Raw genomic sequence first — 25746 nt, forward strand, 5'->3', positions numbered from 1 at the left:
CTTCACTTTCATGCACTCTTAACACAATAGTACGCATTTCATTCTTTGCAAATACAAAAACTCTAATTGGTGCCACAAAATATGGAACTTGAATTTGAGAGTTACCAAATCTTAAATTTGAAATTCTCACTCTTAGCTCGTCTCAATTCTTTGGTAGTTTAGAGTAGAGTTCGAAAGTATCTCAAGCTAATATAGCGTAACACTAGTTTCACTACCGAACTTCGTGTCGGCACCGCCATATTCGTCGCCATGGCTTACATCCTTGCTGTTAATACCAGCATCACTGTTGACTCCGGTGCCACCAGTGATATCTTCGACTGCATTTTTCTTTGCTTCGAACCAACCATCCCTTTAACTAAATACACTGGTCCAATCCACCGGTTCGTGCAACCCGACCCGACATGTAAATTCCGCCAACCCGGGTTACACCACGTGGGTGGATTTTGCACCAAACCTGTCAAGTTTGTTCCCAAGCCTGTTCGGATCTCTTCTTCTCTGGGAATTGGGCTTTTCTTGGCCTTCATTGGGCTCCAAAATAATGAAGGCATTGAACTTATTAGGTTCAACCCATCAACTTTAATAACCCTTGGTGGATGTTCAAGATCAGACTTAACGGCGTTATCTCCCGTCATAACGTCATCAATGGAACTGTTAGTCTAATAATACCACATGGCGCTGTCTCTGATAACATACTATGCTTGAAGAATCGAATGGAAAACCCAACATTATGGCTAGGCTGGCTTGGTTCCATTATCATAGATTATTGCATGATAAAGAAAAGACTAAACCACCAAAAGTAACCATGAAAGATTGTTTCGCTGACCAAACGTTAAAAGGGTATTGTTAAGCTATGTAAGATGTCCACATCCATAACAACATGGCAAAAGAATTTTTTAGATGGATTAAACTTTTTTTTTTCTGAAAATTGTATTTATTTAGTTAACTTACTTAATTAAAAAAATTACTTACTCCTTCAAATTAAAATTAGATGACGAATAGAAAATGTCACCCACCCCATTTTGAGCGTGAAATCAACTATGCCATAATAGAGAAATTTTTCATCTTCTTCTTCTTTAACGTACCCCATTGTTTTGTGATTATATTCCTACGATGACATTGGAGAGGGAGGTTGCTACTTTTCTAACGGACCATGTTCAGAGGTGAGCTCTGTCACACTCGAAGGCTTTAAGAGGCAATACTTTCATAAACTAAGTGATTCGATGACTATAACCTTATAGTTATAAGAGTTCTTCGTTTAAAGTGAAAAAATTAGTTCATTTGTTGTATTTATTTACAATAGAATTTCATTTTGCAATCACTTCATTATATTTTTGTCCCTCTATTTAAGCTGTATAATTTTTTATATTGGGAACACAACATTTTCTTATTTTTGGTGTATTAGGGTGTGTATTGATTGATTCGTCATATTCATTTTAGATGGTTCATATTTAGGAATTGAATGTATAGACCTACAAGTGTATTACACTAATTGGTTGGATATTTATTTAGTGAATAAATATCTTTGAAGTAAGCCTTTTTTTGAAGTTCCTACCCTTCAGGCTCTATCTCGTTAAATTGTTCCATTAAAGATGTGATAGTGCCCTTAAATACAAAGTTATTCATATTATTTTAGTCTATATATGAGTCTGTTTATTATGTATAATAAATTATTATATATCATAATTGTGCTAACAAATATAAGACTAGGTTAGAAATTCAATTGTAAAAGAGGCTAGTCAATGCAGTGATTTTTTAGTTTCATTTTAAGTTTAGAAGTTTGATATCAATATGAGAATGTTTGATTTTAATTGGATTTTTAAGTTTGATTTAGGTAACTAAGTTTGAGTATAAATATGACATCATTGTTTATAATTAGATTTTAATATTGATTATAAGTATGATAGGTCTTTTGTCTCATTTGTTGAAATTAATCATCATCCAATCAATGTTATTAAACATTTTTTTAGACAAATCTGAGAATGAGTGACGTAGTTAATATCCATTTCTTGTTATTCTTTTACACAAATGGCTATAATATATATCACTCTGGAGATATATCACAGAGAAAAATTTGAGAGAACAAAAGATGAAAGAACTCTATATTTAGATAGTAAAAAATATAAAACTCGAAGGGTCAATGTTGATACTCTTAATAGGTTTTTTATCAATGACCTCCTTAGAGATATAGGATACACCATGATCAGTGAATGCTATTGGTTAGTGTCTGGAATGGAGCTTAATGGTGGTTTGAAGTTATTGAGGAGTGATAAGGACATAATAAAGATGTATGAAGCTGAATTAAGGAATGATAATGGGATTTGTGTATACACTGAGCACCTGATAAGCTTGTCATAAGTTGTTAAAGAGGATGGTGCTAATGTTGTCTCTCCTTCCAAGGTGAGAGTAAAGAGTTGTGCAAGGAAGACTCCAACTCCTAAAAAAGGTTACTAAGATGACCAAAATAACTGATCATCCTAAAGCCCAATCCACCACACAGTCAGTACTAGGCCCAGTAGCCAGCTCAATTAGCAGCCTATAATATGCAATCCAACACTCAGTTCAATACACAAGCAAGGACATCATTATCACAAGGCATACATTTTCTTAGCCAACTCACCATAACCACAAGACAGCCTAGTAATCCCATACAAATAGATAAACCCATACACCACCTCCAAACACAACAAGCCACAAATACCTTAAATTCACAACACTGTTATAATTCACAACATTGTTATAGTTCTCGACCTTTTTATGATGTCCCAACAACACCACTAGAGATACTGACACAATATATACTCCAAGCTTGTAATGAATCCCAATCTAAATTCTATCATGTAGAGGATTCTGAGTCTCTCACTCAGCCCTAACCACCACCATCATCAAGTCAAAATGTTAAACACAATGAAGGTCCATCTTAACACGAAGCAAGAGAAGTGCCAAAGAAGCAGAACAGAAAAAGCACTAGTAGACCTAAACCTATTAGACAAACCTTCATTTAGAACCCAGATCCTAACAAGGCTCCAAGTATTTTGTGCCAGTAGATGAGTTTGAAGATTATTCGGACTCCAAACCAGGATTACATTATTATAAGTCTTAGGATCTTCATAGCTGTGCAGATTCATATGAGGAACAACCATAGGTCTTTTCACAAGGTAATGCTGATGTACCTGTTGGACAAGTTAGGCTTGAAGTAGGGATGGAGTTTGAATCTTTAGAGCAGTTTAAGCAGGTTGTGAGAAAGTTTAATATCAACTTAAGGAGGAGTATTTTTTTTCTAGAGTGGATAGTACAAGAGTGAAAACATTTGTGAATGATCATACTTGTTGTAGAGTTGTTCACAATAAGTCTATTAATGGTAAGTGGGTTGTGGATAAATTGGAGCAGCAAATTAGAGTGCAGCCAATAATGAATATTTGAGAGGATGAGAATTACTTTAAGAAAGAGTATGATGTTTTGCTGAGTGAAAGAAAAATTTATAGATCAATGGCAAAAACAAAAGAAAGAATTGAAGGAAGCGAGAGAGCACAATATGCAAGACTTTGAGAATATGCCATAAAAATTTTGAAGACCAACCCAAGCTCCACCGTGACTATACGCACCACACCAATGCCAAATTCAACTGTGTTGTTTAGAAGAATATATATTTGTCTAGATGCTTATAGGAAGGGGCTTTCTGACTGGATGCAGACTATTTATTAACTTGGATGGGACCTTCTTGAGAAGATACTACGGTGGACAACTCTTGACTGCTGTTAGTCAAGAGGCAAATATTTATCCCATTGCATATACTATTACGGATTCGAAAATCAAGGACAACTGAAAATAGTTTCTTGAGCTTTTGCAAGAAGATTTGGGTGATAAGAGAAATAACTACTGAACATTTATGTCAGATCAACAAAAGGTACAACATTTCAAGTATTTATACATTTTTTGCATATAAACGTCTCAACTCAATATTTAAAGTGTTTCTACATTTTTTCAGGGTCTTATTCCAGCTCTAGAGGATGTTATGTCCGGGGCACGACACAGGTTTAGTGCCATGCATATATGACACAACTTCACAAAGTAATGAAAAAGCAAACAACTCAAGTGTGGAGTTTAGATTTGTGCAAGAAGCACAACCCTCCAAGACTTTCAAGCAGCCATGGCCGCAGTTAAAAGACTAAACCTGCATGCTTGAGAATATCTGAGTCGCATTCCACCAAAATAATGGTCAAGACCCCACTTCAGTGAATGGCCAAAGGTGGATAATATCACCAATGACAATAGTAAAATATTCAACTCAAAGTGTAAGAAATTTAGGGAAAAACAAGAAAGAGTTATGGGGATACAATGGAAGGCTTTGTCTAGTACAATAGAGTAGATTGGAGAAAAACAAGAAAGAGAGTAGTAGCTGGACGCCATTCTAGACAGGGGATAATGGTGGGAATATCTTTGAGGTTCAATGCTTGCCTATAAAGGTAAGTGTTGATCTCGGAAAGCATATTTGTACATGTAGACTATGATAGCTCACTAGCATACCTTGCAAACATACATGTGCAGCATTGGCACATCAAAATAGGAAGGCTAAAGAAATTGTATACACATGGCTAGCAATTAGTTCTTACAATGCAACATACCAAGTTTTGGTTCAGCCGGTGCCTAGTCAAGAGTATTGGCAACAGCTAGACATTATACCAATTTTGCCTCCTCATTACAAACATCCGATCGGGAGGCCCATTAAGAAGAGAGACACCACTAGAGATAATCCCAAGGTTAACCTAGACCTGTATAGGACAAAAAGGAAATACAGTCAAATAAATGCAAATACTATTTGAACATTTGTGAAATATTGTTTGTCAACAATTATTGGGGATATTTGTTTATGAATATTTGTCTTGTGCATTGGTTGTGTAATGTTGATTGAATAATTGCTTAGTTGGTTTTTGACTGGTACAATTGTGATCAATTATCTGATTAGTTTGTGAATTCTCAATAATTATACAAGAAGGGCACAATTCTAGAAGTTGCAAGGCTAAAAAGGAAGATTTACAGAAGTGAAAACAAGTACCACCTGCTAATGTAGAGCAGGATGGGGATAATAAAAGATTGGCTGAAATGTATCAGAAAGAAACCTTGGAGGCTACAGAGGCAGAGGTAGCCTTAGATGCTACAGTTGCAGAAGCTGAGACATCTCTGACTGTTAGAACCCAACCACAGGTAAAATCTAAATTTGTTAATTGCTCAAACATATTAGAGTTATTAAATTTACTTACATTTATAATCAATTTAATTTATAGGCCACTACCACATTGAATCCATCTCGTAATATGCCGGTTACACTGCAAGTGCCACCACCAATTTGGCCATCAACCACAAAAATAAAGACAACAAAGAGATCCACTAGGAGGCCTCCTCTATCACAAGCCACCAACATTACGCCACCATCAAGCACTCAGACCCCTGTACATTAGGCTCCAACTTTGAACACTCATCAGTAGCCATCCAATGCATCTGTTAGATCACCCACTGTGTTTCCATATACAATGCAAGGAGCTAGTGCAGGCACAACTTTCCGGTTTGCATAGTTTATGCCAATACCAACATCACACCTTACACCGAGATGATCAGTTTCTGGATTCAGACCACATAGAACATCTACTACTGTGCAAGGCACAACCTATGGATTATCTAGTGAGAGCAGCAATTCGACACCAAACTAAAACAATCATTAGCAATCATTATCTTGTTTTTCTAGAATATGGGTTTATGTAATTTACCTGAATACTTTACTGATCAGGATCACTTATGTTTAACTATTTTTATTTTGAGTTATGATGTCATTTTTGTATGCTACATACACTATTCAAACTGTTATTGATGTAGCTTCTAAGAACCCTATGAATACTTATGGTTGTTTTCATATTTGATAAAAACCTTATGAATGATTATGCAGATTTTTTAGTACATATTATATTCTGATATTGATATTATTATGAGTAACTAATTATTCAACTTAAAAGGCTTAATCAATGTTGGAAAAAATTAACAATTATTAAGAATAGTGATAAAATAAAATTTAATTAATAGCAAATATTTCATTCTATTCAAACATTAATTACATTGTTCTTCATTGGAACAAAATGCTTAGACCCTGTACCGAAACTATTTTTTATGCATAAACTTTGGAATCAAATTTTCCAATTACTTGTATATGACCATTACAAACAAAAAAGTGTAAACTGCATAAACAATCCCAAAGACACAGACAAAAGCCATACTTTCATAGCTTTTATTTCACTTTCAATATTCTTCCCAATCTTCATGGCTATGTTAACATTCCTCTCCCTGTGGTCTACTAGAGTATTTGTCACATCCTAATTAGTAACATCACATTCATGCTTATTGAGTCTTCTAATCAAAGACCTTGCCAAACTTTGCCATCCCCCATTAATTTCATCAACCCAAACAAAGTAATTGCAATCTCGACTCTATAGAAGGCAAAAAATTGAAAAATCAAAGATGCAGAGAAATCCTATACTTGTCTAACTATAGTAAATAATGTTAGATACCTTTAAAAAGGGGCAACGAATGAACATCTTCCAGGATTAGCAACCGTTGAAGACTCCAACAGTTCCATTCAGAATTTTCTTCTTCTTCTTCATCTTTGAATATGAAGCTCCTCAAAATCTGTTTCCTTCGCTTGTAGTTACTTCTCTCCTTGACATTGCTCAAATTCTATGGGAATAAATTAATTTACGGTTCTCTTTTACTATGGAATAGCTCGAAACAATGGATAGTGCTCGGGTATGGTTTTACTCTGCGAAGATTGGGTTCCAACGAAGATCAAAGAATTAAGGTTCATATTGTCCCTAAATAGTACTAAATACACATAGGCCTTGCAACACGTGCCATCATGAAAAAAATTGTCCATGTAAGCCACTTTATTAAGGCTACACCAGGTTTGGTTATTTTTTTACACGAAATTAAATTTTTGTGGACATCTGAGGAGTTATAATCTTTCATGGTTACTTTTATTAGCGAAACAATCTTTCATAGTTACTTTTGGTGGTTTTCTCATGAAGAAAATTAAAAGTGCAATGATATAAGACATCTTTTTGTCACCGTGATATCGTAGTTCAGAAACACTGCATTTACGGTGTTTCCAGCCACGAAACACAGTGACGAAGTATACCGATACTTCAAGAAGGTGGTGGATGTTAACATGATTAAGAAGACCGCTAGTGTGTTAAGATTTGAGGGTATGAATAAAGGTACATTTTGGGAGGCTCTGTTCACATTCTTATATGTTGATATATTGGATACAACAGGCACTTTATATTCAATGGCTAGATTCGTGGGGTTTCTTGATCTCAACAGTTATTTCGAAGGCCAATATTTTACATTCATGGCTGATGCATCTTCAATTGTTATGGGCTCACTTTTGGGTACTTCTCCCGTAACTGCATTTATTGAGTCCTCAACGGTGATTTGCAAAGGCAGATGGACAGGGCTAACAGCGTTAACTGTGGTTGGGTATTTTTTGTTTGCATTCTTTTTTACACCGTTATTGGCTCTGATTCCACCTTAGGCCGTTGGGCCGCCGTTGATCTTAGTGGGAGTGATGATGATGAGATGTGTGGTGGAGATTAAGTGGGATGACATGAGAAAAGCTATACCGAAATTCGTGATGATAGTTTTGATGTCGTTAATGTATTCTATAGCGTATGGGTTAGTAGGAGAAATTGGGAGTTACGTTGTGTTGCATGTTTGGGAGTGGGGAGAGGAGTCGTTTGAGACGTTTGTGGTTATGAGAAAATTTGAAGGGAATGTCTGATGCAAATAATAATGAGAATCATCATGTTGTTGATGATAACCAAGAAAATGGCATGGTAAAGCACTTGAGGTGGTGTAGGATTTAGTAACTAGGTGGAATATTTATGAGAATGTACAACTTTGGATATGTATATTTTCTTTATTTTATTAGAATCATGCATTGTAGTTTCTTTTGATCGTGTGTTAAATAGTAGTTCCGGAGACGAGATGAAATGAGATAAGAGGTGGACAATTAGGGTGGAGATAAATGTATAATATGAAACGAAATGATACATGTACCTTCTAAATATTAATATTAAAAATTGAAATAACACTTATATACAAATATTTTTGCCTAAATTTAATAGCTAAAATCTTTAAATAATTTAATATATTAGACTAAATTATTATTTAACAATTATATATGAGTTGTCACCGTATTAAAATAAGATATGCGCACTCTAAAATTTAGAGTAATACTATTTAGTAGAGATGATAAAAATGGGTTAAATTCGTCAGGCTAACTTGCCAAACTCGCCAAAAAGGACGGGTTGAATAGAGATTTTGAACTTGCCAAATTTCAAAAAAACTACACTGCCGAATTCACGGACTTTGACTGGGCGAAAGAGATTGACCGATGGGTAGGCACAATTTTTTTTAATTATTAAAATTTGATAATCAATATTTGATCAAATTAGGAACTAAGGTTCACACATTTACACTTTGTTTGGATATAGGAAAGAAAATGGAAGGAAAAAAATAAGAGGAAAGAAAATGGAAGAAAAAGTGGAATTATTTTTGCGTTGTTTGATTGAATAGAAAATAGATGGAAAGAAAATAAAGAGAAAATTTTTTTGTTTAGATGGAAAGAAAAGTGATAAGAAAGAAAACCATAATAATATAAAATTACATTAATACCCTTATCATAAAATAAAGTATAAATATTTTTATTTATTCATATTTTATTATATTTTATAAATATTATAAAATATTATAATTTTATATATTTAATTTGAATTATTTATCTAATACATATAATGTTTAAATATGAATTTCTATTATAATAATATATTAAAACTAAATTTATATTAATAATTTTAATAATAATATAACTAAGGGTAGTATTGAAAATATAAAAAATATAATATTTTTTTCTTGTTTTCTTGCTTGTGATAGAAAAAATTTTTTTAGTGGAATCCACATAAAAAATTTCTTTTCTTTCTATTTTCTTTGATAACCAAACAAAAAAAATATTTTTCATTCATTTTTTTCCACTCATTTTCTCTCGAACCAAACATAGTATTAATTTTCTCCCGTTCTCTTCTTAAAAGACAACGCCACCTTCTCTCCAAAGGCCGAACATCCTCCTTTGCCCTTGCCGCCGCTAGTTTCTCGCTCTCTCTTTGTCTCTACCAGAAGCCATCATTTCAAGGAGCGTCTTCATCTGTGACCTTCTCAATGGTGTCTTCATCATCAACAGTAGAGCGTCGCGTTCGTCCTCCAGTAGCAGCACCCCGATGGCATCTCGGTCTTCAATAGCAGTACGTCGTCTTCGTCCTCCAGCAATAGCACCGTGGCGGCATCTTCGTCGTCCAACAGTAGCACCATTTTCTCTAGGTATTCTTGCTAATATGATCTCTCACTCTCCTCCTACCTTGTACCTGTACCTGCACTATTTGGCACCCTTTGAAGTTGTGGCTTCGTTCCCCTTCACTCATTGTCTTGGCAAAATCAATGGAAATGTACATTTGCCTTTTCACTCATTTGGAAATTGACACTAAAACTAATGTACATATTGTCTAATTTGAAGACATTTGTTGCTGATTTATGGATGGTTTTGAGATCTGATTTTGTAACTTGTTGATTGTTGTTGAAAATGTTTAGGTTTTAGAAATTTGTTAATTTATGAAATTTATTAGTTCATAGAATTTTATTTTAAAATTTTAATACTGAAAACTGTATGCGGTATAAAATTCTGTTTAGAAAATAAAAATTTAATGTAAAAAAAGATAGATCGGCCCACCAATTTAGTTTTTGATAGAGAGTAAATAGTGAGTTCAGCTCATATCACTTTAGCAGAATGGGCTGGCTTGTTTTGTTTTGTGACGGATTTTGACGGAACGGGATGGCCACTTTGCCACCCTTACTATTTAGTTACACTGAAAATTAAAGTAGATGCTCTTAAGCTATTTAATAAGCTTTGTTTGAGTTAGTTAGTTGGTTAGACTAGAAAAAAGTGTGTAATAATTGGATAGGTTGACCAAAAGGCACATGATTATAGTAGTGTGTCTTTGTGATGGGTCCAAAGTATAGTTATAAAAACTAAACCGGGCCGATGAACGAAATCCTAAGCCAATTTAGTTTACTCTTTGAACCGTACAAAGAATAGAACCAGTGTGAACCGATAAGAATTGCAAAAAATCGGTCAAAATAGGTGAGAACCGATTTGTTTGGAAAATTTTTCAAAATGTTGTAAGCAAGGTTCGACCCAAGAACCTTAATGTTGCAGCATCTTCCCCTTGCTACTCAACCATTATGCTTTTCATTATTATGTATAACAAATAGTAATTTTTTTGAAAGTATGAAAAAGCTCAACACTCAAGGTGGAGCAAAGTAAGATAGACAATAACATAAAAGACAAACAACTCCTATGTCATCTCCGGCATAGCCATCAACAACATGAGTTATTTATGATACCACTCTGTAGCACATGAAAACGATTGATCCACACACTCTACAACTCCTGTTATCTTGTTCTGGAATATGACATCATTCCATCGCATCCAAATAATCCATATTACTGAGAAGAACCCAACTAGCCAGAACTTGCGCTGTTTATTTCTCATCGGCATAGATCTCCAACTCTCAAAGTGGTCTTTTAAAGTACCTGGAGCAGTCCAAACCTGGCCAAACGCCGATATCCATGCACACCACACCTGCCAAGAGAACTCACACGTAACAAATAAGTGTTGTATATTTTCAACACTTTTCTTGCACAACATGCACACATTATCATTCTGTTGTAGGATTCCCAGTCTACTTAGCCGATCCTTTGTGTTGACCCTACCTAACAACACAAACCAAACGAACAACTCGACCTGAGGTGGGACTAGACCTTTCCAAATTTCCTTTGTGAATTTATAGCTCAGAAACTCCTCATTCATGGTCTCTTCCTGCAAAACCTGCACAAATGAGTTAGTAGAATAAACTCATTCCTTACCAAATTTCCACACCACTCTATCTTGCACATCTGCTACTAATCTAACAGATTACAGGACGTGAAGCAGTTGATCCAATGTATCACTCTCCCATTGGTGGAGTTCCCTCCTCCATTAGTGCCAAACCCACTCTATCCCATCCCAGAACCCACAATCCCCTATTGGTGATCCTTTTTGGGTTGAAACCAAGAAGAGTCCCGGAAATGAGTCTGTCAACCTTCCCACTTGGAGTCATGTATCCTCCCAGAACCTGGTTGATCTACCATCTCCTACTTCCATGGCAAAGCCATCAATCATCTTCTATCTGACATGTTGCTCCTTTATTTGTATTTGACATATGTCTCTCCACGGGCCCCCTCCTTGGTAACTTTTGAGTTAACAACAAATGATTCGGGTTCAATCTATTACAGGAGCACACAATCTTCTTCCATAGAGGACATTTCTCCTTTGAGAATCGCCACCACCATTTAAATAGTAAGGCAGTATTGCGGACCACTGCGTCACCCACCCCTAAGCCTCTAAGCTTCTTTGGTGCCTGGACCAATTACTACTTTACAAGGGCCATGCCAGGTCGTCCATCATCCTTCCCCCAAAAGAACCTCCGCTGCAAGGAAATGATTCTTCGTGCAACTACATTTGGCATCTTATACAAGCTCAGGTAGTAGATAGGTAGGTTGTTGATCACCGACTTAATGAGCACCAGTTTTCCAACTTTGCTAAGCACCTTCATTTTCCACAGGCTTAGTTTTTCCTCCACCTTATCTAGAACCGGCTTCCAAGTTTTAACTTAATGTGGGTTCGCTCCTAGGCTAATGCCAAGATACCTCACCGGTAGTGTTGCCTCTTGACATCCTAGTAATCGACACATTCGGCTGACCCACTCCTGGCTGCAGTTCACTGGTATCAAGTTGGACTTCTCAAAATTAATGCTCAAACCAGACATCAATTCGAAGCACCTCAGAAGTCTCTTATAGTTTCTCACCGTCTCCTCTTCCGGCAGACAGAATAATATAGTGTCATGAGCAAATTGTAAGTGTGACAACTCTATATTATCCCTCCCGACTAAGAGTGGAGATATCCGACCGTTCCTAACTGCCTCCCCTGGTTAAGCACATCCACCACCAGAACAAACAAAAACGGCGATAATGGGTCCCCTTGCCGTAATCCCCTCTCCATGTTGAAAGGTTTTGATGGTGAACCATTGACCAGTATAGAAATTGACGCTGATCTAACACACTCTCTAACCCATGACCTCCATATTCTACCGAAGCCCATCTCTTCCAATATAGTATCAACAAAGCACCATTTCACTCTATCATAGGCTTTATGGAAATTCAGTTTGATAATCGCTAACGCCTTCTTTTTCTGTTTCATCCATTGCACCGTTTCACATGCAAGTAAAGCTCTATCATGTATCTTCCTTCCCTTCACAAAGGCACTCTGTGATTCCCCAACTAAGCCTGGCATTACACTCCTCATTCTTCGTGTCAACAATTTAGAGATCACCTTATATACACATCCAACCATACTGATAGGACTGAGATCTTTAATTTCCTTAGCCCCAACAAATTTCGGCGCCAGAGCTACCCATGTGATATTAGAGTTTGCTAGTAGCCTTCCCGTCTCGAAAAAAGCCAACACAGCTGTAGTGAACTCTGTTCCTATGTCGTTCCAGTACTTTTTTATAAAATTCATATTCTACCCATCACTTCCTAGAGCCTTAGAAGATTCACAATCCCACACTGCCTCTTTCACCTCCTCTACGGATGGTATCACCTCTAGAGCCTCCGTTTCCTCCCTCTGTAATCTATTAACTAATCCATCTCTAAAGCTCACACTTGGAGAATTTTCCTACTGGTACAGACTTTTATAGAGGTTCCGAACTGCAACTTTTATTCTTGCTTGATTCCTGACTATCAGTCCATTAATCACCAGAGACTCAATCCGGTTGTTCCTTCTTCTCGTCGAAGCAATATTGTGGAAGTATCTTGTGTTTCTATCTATCTCATTAGCATGCTGAGATCTAGACATTTGCTTCCAGTGCAACTCCTGCCTCACATACCACTTTTCACAGCACTTTACTAGTGCCCTTCTCCTTGCCTCTGTTGTGCCATCATAGTGCCCACTACTAACCATATCATCTACCTTCTGTATTTCTTCCTCAAGCCTCTTTATTCTCTCATTCATATTTCCAAAATGCTGTTTGTACCATCTGCAGAGTAGAGCTGACAATGCTTTCATCTTGTCTAAGAATTGTATGTTACCTAATCCCCTCCATTCTTTCTTTACCATTCTCAAGAACCCTTCATGTGTGAACCATAAATCCAAGCTTCGGAACGGTCTGGGGCCATCAAATTTCTTGCTATCTGGTGCACGAAATTGTGATCACTACAACTTCGCACAACTAACCAGCAAGTGTACTGGGTCGTCCAAGTAATAAACCTTACGCGAGTAAGGGTCGATCCCACAGAGATTGTTGGTATGAAGCAAGCTATGGTCACCTTGTAAATCTTAGTCAGGAAAACTCAAATGGATATGGGTGATATACGAATAAAACATAAAGATAAAGATAGAGATACTTATGTAATTCATTGGTAGGAATTTCATATAAGCGTATGAAGATGCTTGGTCCCTTCCGTCTCTCTGCTTTCCTACTGTCTTCATCCAATCCTTCTTACTCCTTTCCATGGCAAGCTGTATGCAAGGGTTTCACCGTTGTCAGTGGCTACCTCCCATCCTCTCAGTGGAAATGTTCAACGCACCCTGTCACGGCACGGCTATCCATCTGTCGGTTCTCAATCAGGCCGGAATAGAATCCAGTGTATCTTTTCCGTCTGTCACTAACGCCCCGCCCTCAGGAGTTTGAAGCTCGTCACAGTCATTCATTCATTGAATCCTACTCAGAATACCACAGACAAGGTTTAGACCTTCCGGATTCTCTTGAATGCCGCCATCAGTTCTAGCTTATACCACAAAGATTCCGGTTAAAGAATCCAAGAGATATCCACCCAATCTAAGGTAGAACGGAGGTGGTTGTCAGGCACACGTTCATAGGTGAGAATGATGATGAGTGTCACAGATCATCACATTCATCAAGTTGAAGAACAAGTGATATCTTAGAACAAGAACAAGCGGAATTGAATAGAAGAACAATAGTAATTGCATTAATACTCGAGGTACAGCAGAGCTCCACACCTTAATCTATGGTGTGTAGAAACTCCACCGTTGAAAATACATAAGAACAAGGTCTAGGCATGGCCGTGAGGCCAGCCTCCCAATGATCTAAGAACTAAGTGTCCAAAGATGATCTAGAGATCTAAAGTGATCAAAAGATGAAAATACAATAGTAAAAGGTCCTACTTATAGAGAACTAGTAGCCTAGGGTTTACAGAGATGAGTAAATGACATAAAAATCCACTTCCGGGCCCACTTGGTGTGTGCTTGGGCTGAGCATTGAAGCATTTTCGTGTAGAGACTCTTCTTGGAGTTAAACGCCAGCTTTTGTGCCAGTTTGGGCGTTTAACTCCCACTTTTGTGCCAGTTCCGGCGTTTAACGCTGGGAATTCTGAAGGTGACTTTGAACGCCGGTTTGGGCCATCAAATCTTGGGCAAAGTATGGACTATCATATATTGCTGGAAAGCCCAGGATGTCTACTTTCCAACGCTATTGAGAGCGCGCCAATTGGGCTTCTGTAGCTCCAGAAAATTCAATTCGAGTGCAGGGAGGTCAGAATCCAACAGCATCTGCAGTCCTTTTTAGTCTCTGAATCAGATTTTTGCTCAGGTCCCTCAATTTCAGCCAGAAAATACCTGAAATCACAGAAAAACACACAAACTCATAGTAAAGTCCAGAAAAGTGAATTTTAACTAAAAACTAATAAAAATATACTAAAAACTAACTAGATCATACTAAAAATATACTAAAAACAATGCCAAAAAGCGTACAAATTATCCGCTCATCACAACACCAAACTTAAATTGTTGCTTGTCCTCAAGCAACTGAAAATCAAATAAGATAAAAAGAAGAGAATATGCAATGAATTCCAAAAACATCTATGAAGATCAGTATTAATTAGATGAGCGGGGCTTTTAGCTTTTTGCCTCTGAACAGTTTTGGCATCTCACTCTATCCTTTGAAATTCAGAATGATTGGCTTCTTTAGGAACTCAGAATCCAGATAGTGTCATTGATTCTCCTAGTTAAGTATGATGATTCTTGAACACAGCTACTTATTGAGTCTTGGCCGTGGCCCAAAGCACTTTGTCTTCCAGTATTACCACGGGATACATACATGCCACAGACACATAATTGGGTGAACCTTTTCAGATTGTGACTTAGCTTTGCTAGAGTCCCCAACTAGAGGTGTCCAGGTTCTTAAGCACACTCTTTTTGCCTTGGATCACAATTTTATTTTTTTCTTTTTCTTTCTTTTTCTCTTTCTTTTTCTTTCTCTCTCTCTTTTTTCTTTTTTTTTTTTGAATTTACTGCTTTTTCTTGCTTCAAGAATCATTTTTATGATTTTTCAGATTCTCAGTAACATGTCTCCTTTTTCATCATTCTTTCAAGAGCCAACATTCATGAACCACAAAATCAAAAGACATATGCACTGTTTAAGCATACATTCAGAAAACAAAAATATTGCCACCACATCAAAATAATTAAACTGTTATAAAATTCAAAATTCATGCAATTCTTCTCTTTTTCAATTAAGAACATTTTTTATTTAAGAGAGGTGATGGATTCATAGGACATTCATAACTTTAAGGCATAGACACTAAGACACTAATGATCACAAGATACAAACATAGATAAACATAAGCATAAAATTCGAAAAACAGAAAATAAAGAACAAGGAAATTAAAGAACGGGTCCACCTTAGTGATGGCGGCTTGTTCTTCCTCTTGAAGATCTTATGGAGTGCTTGAGCTCCTCAATGTCTCTTCCTTGTCTTTGTTGCTCCTCTCTCATGATTCTTTGATCTTCTCTAATTTCATGGAGGAGAACAGAGTGTTCTTGGTGCTCCACCCTTAGTTGTCCCATGTTGGAACTCAATTCTCTTAGGGAGGTGTTTAGTTGCTCCCAATAATTTTGTGGAGGAAAGTGCATCCCTTGAGGCATCTCAGAGATTTCATGATGAGAGGGGTCTCTTGTTTGCTCCATCCTTTTCTTAGTGATGGGCTTGAGGTCATTCCTTCTTGGTTGACTTGGCTTCCCTTTCTCTTCCATTGAGCGCCCTCTTCACATATATCTATGAGGACTTGGTCCAACCTTTGATCAAAGTTGACCCTTTTTGAGTTTGAAAGGGATCTTCGGGATCACCTTCTTCAAGGCCACAACTTCATAGAAGTGGTCTTGATGCACCCTTGAGATGAATCTCTCCATCTCCCATGACTCAGAGGTGGAAGCTTTTGCCTTCCCTTTCCTCTTTCTAGAGGTTTCTCCGGCCTTGGATGCCATAAATGGTTATGGAAAAACAAAAAGCAATGCTTTTACCACACCAAACTTAAAAGGTTTGCTCGTCCTCGAGCAAAAGAAGAAAGAAGAGAGTAGAAGAAGAAGAAATGAGAAAGAAGGGAATGGCTTTGTGTTCGGGCAAAAGGGGGAGAAGTGGTGTTTAGGTTGTGTGAAAATGAAGGAGTGAAGAAGGGTTTATATAGGAGTGGGGGAGGGGTAGGGTTCGGTCAAGTGAGGGTGGGTTTGGGTGGGAAAGTGGGTTGAATTTGAATGGTGAGGTAGGTGGGGTTTTATGAAGGATGGATGTGAGTGGTGAAGAGAAAGATGGGATTTGATAGGTGAAGGGTTTTTGGGGAAGAGGTGTTGAGGTGATTGGTGAATGGGTGAAGAAGAGAGAGAGTGGTAGGGTAGGTGGGGAACCTGTGGGGTCCACAGATCCTGAGGTGTCAACGAAAAGTCATCCCTGCACCAAATGGCATGCAAACTTGCGTTCTGAGCCAATTCTGGCGTTAAACGCCGGGCTGGTGCCCATTTCTGGCGTTTAACGCCAAATGCTTGCCCCTTTCTGGCGTTTAACGCCAGTCTGGTGCCCCTTTTTGGTGTTAAACGCCCAGAATGGTGCCAGACTGGGCGTTAAACGCCCATCTGCTAGCCTCACTGGCGTTTAAACGCCAGTAGGTTCTTCCTCCAGGGTGTGCTATTTTTTTTTCTGTTTTTCATTCTGTTTTTGCTTTTTTCATTGATTTTGTGACTTCTCATGATCATCAACCTACAGAAAACATAAAATAACAAAGGAAAAATAGATAAAATATAACATTGGGTTGCCTCCCAACAAGCGCCTTTTTAATGTCAGTAGCTTGACAGAGGGCTCTCATGGAGCCTCACAGATACTCAGAGCAATGTTGGAACCTCCCAACACCAAACTTAGAGTTTGAATGTGGGGGTTCAACACCAAACTTAGAGTTTGGTTGTGGCCTCCCAACACCAAACTTAGAGTTTGACTGTGGGGGCTCTGTTTGGCTCTGTTTTGAGAGGAGCTCTTCATGCTTCCTCTCCATGATGACAGAGGGATATCCTTGAGCCTTAAACACCAAGGATTCTTCATTCACTTGAATGATCAATTCTCCTCTATCAACATCAATCACAGCCTTTGCTGTGGCTAGGAAGGGTCTGCCAAGGATGATGGATTCATCCATGCACTTCCCAGTCTCTAGGACTATGAAGTCAGCAGGGATGTAATGGTCTTCAACTTTTACCAGAACATCCTCTACAAGTCCATAGGCTTGTTTTCTTGAATTGTCTGCCATCTCTAGTGAGATTTTTGCAGCTTGCACCTCAAAGATCCCTAACTTCTCCATTACAGAGAGAGGCATGAGGTTTACACTTGACCCTAGGTCACACAAGGCCTTCTTGAAGGTCATGGTGCCAATGGCACAAGGTATTGAAAACTTCCCAGGATCCTGTCTCTTTTGAGGTAATTTCTGCCTAGACAAGTCCTCCAGTTCTTTGGTGAGCAAAGGGGGTTCATCCTCCCAAGTCTCATTTCCAAATAACTTGTCATTTAGCTTCATGATTGCTCCAAGGTATTTAGCAACTTGCTCTTCAGTGACATACTCATCCTCTTCAGAGGAAGAATACTCATCAGAGCTCATGAATGGCAGAAGTAAATCCAATGGAATCTCTATGGTCTCATTTTGAGCCTTAGATTCCCATGATTCCTCATTGGGGAACTCATTGGAGGCCAGTGGACGTCCATTGAGGTTTTCCTCAGTGGCGTTCACTGCCTCTCCTTCCTCTCCAAATTCGGCCATGTTGATGGCTTTGCACTCTCCTTTTGGATTTTCTTCTGTATTGCTTGGAAGAGTACTAGGAGGGAGTTCAGTAATTTTCTTGCTCAGCTGCCCCACTTGTCCCTTCAAATTTCTAATGGAGGACCTTGTTTCAGTCATGAAACTTTGAGTGGTTTTGATCAGATCAGAGACCATGGTTGCTAAGTCAGAGGCATTCTGCTTAGAACTCTCTATCTGTTGCTGAGAAGATGATGGAAAGGGCTTGCCATTGCTAAACCTGTTTCTTCCACCATTATTATTGTTGAAACCTTGTTGAGGTCTCTGTTGATCCTTCCATGAGAGGTTTGGATGATTTCTCCATGAAGGATTATAGGTGTTTCCATAGGATTCTCCCATGTAATTCACCTCTTCCATTGAAGGGTTCTCAGGGTCATAAGCTTCTTCCTCAGATGAAGCTTCCTTAGTACTACCTGGTGCATTTTGCATTCCAGACAGACTTTGAGAAATCATATTGACTTGTTGAGTCAATATTTTATTCTGAGCCAATATGGCATTCAGAGTGTCAATCTCAAGAACTCCTTTCTTCTGATTATTTCCATTGTTCACAGGATTCCTTTCAGAAGTGTACATGAATTGGTTATTTGCAACCATTTCAATCAGCTCTTGAGCTTCTGTAGGCGTCTTCTTCAGATGAAGAGATCCTCCAGCAGAGCTATCCAAAGACATCTTGGATAGTTCAGAGAGACCATCATAGAAAATACCTATGATGCTCCATTCAGAAAGCATGTCAGAGGGACACTTTCTGATTAATTGTTTGTATCTTTTCCAAGCTTCATAGAGGGATTCTCCTTCCTTCTGTCTGAAGGTTTGGACTTCCACTCTAAGCTTGCTCAATTTTTGAGGTGGAAAGAACTTTGCCAAGAAGGCATTGACTAGCTTTTCCCAAGAGTTCAGGCTTTCTTTAGGTTGTGAGTCCAACCATATCCTAGCTCTGTCTCTTACGGCAAAAGGGAATAGCATAAGTCTGTAGACCTCAAGGTCAACCCCATTAGTCTTGACAGTGTCACAGATTTGCAAGAATTCAGCTAAAAACTGATGAGGATCTTCCAATGGAAGTCCATGGAACTTGCAATTCTGTTGCATTAGAGAAACTAATTGAGGCTTAAGCTCAAAGTTGTTTGCTCCAATGGCAGGGATAGAGATGCTTCTCCCATAGAAGTCGGGAGTAGGTGCAGTAAAGTAACCCAGCACCTTCCTCGCATTGTTGGCATTGTTGTTGTTTTCGGCTGCCATGGGTTCTTCTTCTTTGAAGATTTCTGTTAGGTCCTCTTCAGAGAGTTGTGCCTTGGCTTTTCTTAGTTTTCGCTTCAAGGTCCTTTCAGGTTCAGGATCAGCCTCAACAAGAATGCTTTTGTCTTTGCTCCTGCTCATATGAAAGAGAAGAGAACAAGAAAATGTGGAATCCTCTATGTCACAGTATAGAGATTCCTTGAGGTGTCAGAGGAAAAGAAAAATAGAAGGCAGAAGTAGAAAATTCGAACTTAACAAAGAGGATGGAGTTCGAATTTTGCATTAAGGAATAGTGTTAGTCCATAAATAGAAGGATGTGAAAAGAGGAGAAGTAATTTCGAAAATTAAGTAAAAGATTTTGAAAACATTTTGAAAAACACTAATTGATTTTCGAAAACCAAGAGTGGAAAAGAAATCAAGTGATTTTTGAAAAAGATTTGAAATTAGAAATAAAAAAGATTTGATTGAAAGCTATTTTGTAAAAGATGTGGTTAAGAAGATATGATTAGTTTTAAAAGATGTGATTGAGAAGATATGATTTGAGAAACATTTAAAAAGATTTGATTTTGAAAATTAATGACTTGGCTAACAAGAAAAGATATGATTCAAACATTAAACCTTTCTCAACAGAAAAGGCAACATACTTGATATGTTGAATCAAATCATTAATTGATAGCAAGTATCTTTGAAAATGGAAAGAAATTGAATTTGAAAAAGATTTGATTGAAAAGATTTGATTTGAAAAAGATTTGATTTTGAAAATTTTTGAAAACTTGAAAAAAATCTGAATTAAAAACAGAATCTTCCCTCTTGTGCCATCCTGGCGTTAAACGCCCAGAATGGTGCACATTCTGGCGTTTAACGCCCAAAACTCTACCCTTTTGGGCGTTAAACGCCCAGCCAGGCACCCTGGCTGGCGTTTAAACGCCAGTCTGTCTTCTTCACTGGGCATTTTGAACACTCAGCTTTTTCTGTGTAATTCCTCTGTAGTATGTTCTGAATCTTCAATTCTCTGTATTATTGACTTGAAAAGACACAAATTAAAAATATTTTTGGATTTTTACTAAAGAGGAATAATCAAAAATCAAATAGCAATGCATGCAAGACACCAAACTTAGCAGTTTGTATACTACTGACACTAATGAGAATGCATATGAGACACACAAACACTCAAGTCAAGAGAAATTAAAGATCAGAGTAATGAAATCATCAAGAACAACTTGAAGATTAATGAAGGTATATGCATGAGTGCAAAAAGAACAAAAACGTGCAATTAACACCAAACTTAAAATGAGAATAGACTCAAACAAGAAACATAACATATTTTTTTTGGTTTTATGATTTTGTAAAAAATTTTTTTGATTTTTCGAAAATTAAGTGGAAGAAGAAAATAAAGGTATCAAAATTCTTAATGAGAATTCCAGGAATCATGCAATGTTTAGTCTAAGACTCCGGTCCAGGAATTAGACATGGCTTCACAGCCAGCCAAGCTTTCAAAGAAAGCTTCGGTCCAAAACACTAGACATGGCCAATGGCCAGCCAAGCCTTAGCATATCACTGCTCCAACAGCAAGATTGATAGAAATCAACATACTCTTGTGATGATAAGTTGAAACCTCGGTCCAATGAAATTAGACATGGCTTCACAGCCAGCCAGACTTCAACAAATCATCATGAAACTCTAGAATTCATCTTCAAGAACTGTGAAGAAAAAATACCTAATCTAAGCAACAAGATGAACCGTCAGTTGTCCATACTCGAACAATCCCCGGAAACGGCGCCAAAAACTTGGTGCACGAAATTGTGATCACTACAACTTCGCACAACTAACCAGCAAGTGTACTGGGTCGTCCAAGTAATAAACCTTACGCGAGTAAGGGTCGATCCCACAGAGATTGTTGGTATGAAGCAAGCTATGGTCACCTTGTAAATCATAGTCAGGCAAACTCAAATGGATATGGGTGATATACGAATAAAACATAAAGATAAAGATAGAGATACTTATGTAATTCATTGGTAGGAATTTCAGATAAGCGTATGAAGATGCTTGGTCCCTTCCGTCTCTCTGCTTTCCTACTGTCTTCATCCAATCATTCTTACTCCTTTCCATGGCAAGCTGTATGCAAGGGTTTCACCGTTGTCAGTGGCTACCTCCCATCCTCTCAGTGAAAATGTTCAACGCACCCTGTCACGGCACGGCTATCCATCTGTCGGTTCTCAATCAGGCCGGAATAGAATCCAGTGATTCTTTTGCGTCTGTCACTAACGCCCCGCCCTCAGGAGTTTGAAGCTCGTCATAGTCATTCAATCATTGAATCCTACTCAGAATACCACAGACAAGGTTTAGACCTTCCGGATTCTCTTGAATGCCGCCATCAGTTCTAGCTTATACCACGAAGATTCTGGTTAAAGAATCCAAGAGATATCCACCCAATCTAAGGTAGAACGGAGGTGGTTGTCAGGCACACGTTCATAGGTGAGAATGATGATGAGTGTCACGGATCATCACATTCATCAAGTTAAAGAACAAGTGATATCTTAGAACAAGAACAAGCGGAATTGAATAGAAGAACAATAGTAATTGCATTAATACTCGAGGTACAGCAGAGCTCCACACCTTAATCTATGGTGTGTAGAAACTCCACCGTTGAAAATACATAAGAACAAGGTCTAGGCATGGCCGTGAGGCCAGCCTCCCAATGATCTAAGAACTAAGTGTCCAAAGATGATCTAAAGATCTAAAGTGATCAAAAGATGAAAATACAATAGTAAAAGGTCCTACTTATAGAGAACTAGTAGCCTAGGGTTTACAGAGATGAGTAAATGACATAAAAATCCACTTCCGGGCCACTTGGTGTGTGCTTGGGCTGAGCATTGAAGCATTTTCGTGTAGAGACTCTTCTTGGAGTTAAACGCCAGCTTTTGTGCCAGTTTGGGCGTTTAACTCCCACTTTGGTGCCAGTTCCGGCGTTTAAAGCTGGGAATTCTGAGGGTGACTTTGAACGCCGGTTTGGGTCATCAAATCTTGGGCAAAGTATGGACTATCATATATTGCTGGAAAGCCCAGGATGTCTACTTTCCAACGCCGTTAAGAGCGCGCCAATTGAGCTTCTGTAGCTCCAGAAAATCCAATTCGAGTGCAGGGAGGTCAGAATCCAACAGCATCTGCAGTCCTTTTTAGTCTCTGAATCAGATTTTTGCTCAGGTCCCTCAATTTCAGCCAGAAAATACCTGAAATCACAGAAAAACACACAAACTCATAGTAAATTCCAGAAAAGTGAATTTTAACTAAAAACTAATAAAAATATACTAAAAACTAACTAGATCATACTAAAAACATACTAAAAACAATGCCAAAAAGCGTACAAATTATCCGCTCATCACTATCCCCCATGATCAAGGGGCAATAATCTGATAAAGCTCTTGGGCCTCCCTTCAGACGCGTTTCTGGATATTCATCCAGCCACCCAATAGTAACTAAGCTCCGATCAATCCGACTGGCTGACTGTCCTTTAAACCAAGTATACTTACGATCGTTTAGCGCCAAATCAATCAACTCCATGTCATTTATCCATGCTCTGAAATCTTCCGCAGACGCTGATAAACTAGTCGCTCCTTTTCTTTCTTCCAAATGCAATATTTCGTTAAAATCCCCCAAGTAACAAAAAGACACCTGACATAGTCCTGCAATTTAATTCAGTTCTTCCCACATCGATATTTTGTCATCTCTCACATGCGGGCTATACACTAAGCAAATCGCACAATGAAAATTGTCTTTCATCACAACTCCTTTTATACACATCCATCTATCTCATTTATAGCAATTATGCAACTTAAAGACCGTTTCACCCCATATTAATAATAACCCTCCAGACGCCCCAACTGAACCTACAAACTCCCAACTGGCTCTATCACTTCCCCAAATACGAGCAACATCAAACTTAGTCACAATCTCATTCTTTGTTTTTATCAGACCCAACATTTTCAATCTAAACTTACTCTTAAAATTCTTTAGCATACTAAATTTTGCAACACCTCCCAAACCCTTATATTCCAGGAACTTAAAATCATTGAACAAAATTATTGCACACCTGTTTTCGATTTTTTGGCCGACTTCTTCGAGCTTTCGCTTTCTGCTTCGCCTGTCGTCTCTTCTGAGCAATTGCTTCATTTTGTTCCTATAAAATAGCCATAATGTCCTCCTCATCACTGCACTGAGCACCTGACTCTACCGCTAGGTCCCAAGCCTTTTTATTCTCTGCCATTTTCTCTTCCCAGCTCTGGCGTTGTTCCTCTATATTGAAATTACTACCACCATCCGTGCCAGCCTCCATTTCTGATTTTGAACCTGTACCATTTTCTTCCTCTTGTCCATTTTCATTACCTTGAACCCTTCCATCCGTCATGATTTCCCCCTCCTCCAGTCTCAATCCTGTCTTGCTTTGAAGCTGACTTTCTTCCCTTGCTGTATAGCATCGTACTCCTATGGCATCATTAGTGTAATACCCAGCAGCTGCTCCAACGCTCATCATTCTCTCCTCTCCTAAGTTACATGGCTCATTTTGTGTCTGTGCTGGATCCTTGGCTTTGCCAATTTCTTGTCGCCACTGCCGTCTGTCCCTGTCACCCTTGGTGGCCTCCGCAGCAGTCTGTCCCGCACCTACAGGTCCCTCAGACGCCTACTTCTCTATCGCCTCCTCCATATGACACTGCTGCCCCCTGCCGTCATCCCTGTCATGTTGAAGTCCACGGCTCCCAAACCCAGGCTCCGTGGGCGTTAATTGCACCATCAATGACTGCGTCCCTCGCCGGGTTAGCAAGGCCCCAGGTTCGCTTGCCTCAGCCTCAGATGCTGGTCGTCCACGTCCGTCCGCCCGTGCCGTCCTGCCAGCTTCTGTCGACACCCTGCTCGAACGCGCCATTCGCGTTGCAGCCTGGAGGGAAGCGTGCGTCTCCTGCTGGGTTAGGTTGGGAACCGGGTCAGGCCTTACCCGGTTTGATGGCCCAGCAGCATCCCCTGCCCAGCGTGCCCTCTCATTCAGCCCAGTTTCATTACCCAAAGCAAGTTTATTGGGCCTATTAGCTGCCAGCCCATTAGTCTTTCTTGTATTCTCATATGTTTGGTTACCAAAATAATCCTCATAATTATTTGATACTGTATCCTCCGAGTCAATATCCTTGTTAATATTAATATCGAAGGTTCCCTGAAAATCCTCTCTCACCTTTAATGCTTCATAATTACTGTTTCTGTTTTGATATTGAAAATTCAAAAACGGATGGCTCCATTCATTCAAATCAACATGTGAATTTACCGTCACGCCCTTATCTTGTCCGTCACTCCTCCGTTCGTCCGCCAGCACTGCCGCCATGTCCTAACCAACCACCTTCCATTCATCACTATAGTTTAATAGACTCCCCATTCTTGAATCCCGAATCTCTTTCCCGTTTAACATGTCCCTGCCTTCTGTCTTGTTCTGACACTTCTGGAAACATTCTTCTCGATACACTTCTCCACCCACTTCTCTTACAAGGACGTCAAATACACTTGTACCTATTGTAATATGAATCGACTCGTTAATCATGTCGAAGGCACAAGTATAAATCAGAACTCTTCCCACACTGAATGAGTTGTACGATTCTATCAGTTTATCACATGTCACCACCTCACCCCATTGCTCTCCTATTCTGTGGAACGTGTCCCTTGACCATGCATGTAACGGAACTCCATAACAATCCAACCAAACTCTTCTAGACTCGCTCTTCTCAGTCTCGTCCCATCTCCATTCCATATGAAACAATTTTAATAAATCATTCATTTTGAAGGTGTAAGCTTCTTCCGCACTAAGCACTGTGTCAAACCTTAACATTGCTTTATACGCGCCCAACTCCCTTATTTGTATCACATGTGGCCAGTCCCTATGAACCTTTTGCTGTAGTGTATTAAAATCAATCGCCAATTTTGTACCTCCTACAATACTTCTCTGTAGCCAGACCACATTCTCACTTGCTATCTGTACTTCTATCTTCTTTGTCAATCCTTTGGTATTTGGATCCTTTCCAGGAGCATCAGACGGTTGCCTACCAACTTTCACTTCAGCTACTCTCTCAGTCCTTATCTGTGAATTTTTCCTTCCAGCATGTTGTTTGTCTATCACTTCCGCTTCTTTGCCCCTCATATTATGCCGCAGAATTTTCCTT

General features: G+C 38.7%; 1 pseudogene; it reads left to right on the plus strand.

The window, feature by feature from the left end:
- Window positions 1–249: 249 nt before the first annotated feature.
- Window positions 250–7819, plus strand: LOC112795139 (adenine/guanine permease AZG1-like; annotated as a pseudogene).
- The last annotated feature ends 17927 nt before the right edge of the window (window positions 7820–25746 follow it).

The sequence above is a fragment of the Arachis hypogaea genome, chromosome 4 (assembly GCF_003086295.3).
Source record: "Arachis hypogaea cultivar Tifrunner chromosome 4, arahy.Tifrunner.gnm2.J5K5, whole genome shotgun sequence".
Taxonomy (NCBI): domain Eukaryota; kingdom Viridiplantae; phylum Streptophyta; class Magnoliopsida; order Fabales; family Fabaceae; genus Arachis; species Arachis hypogaea.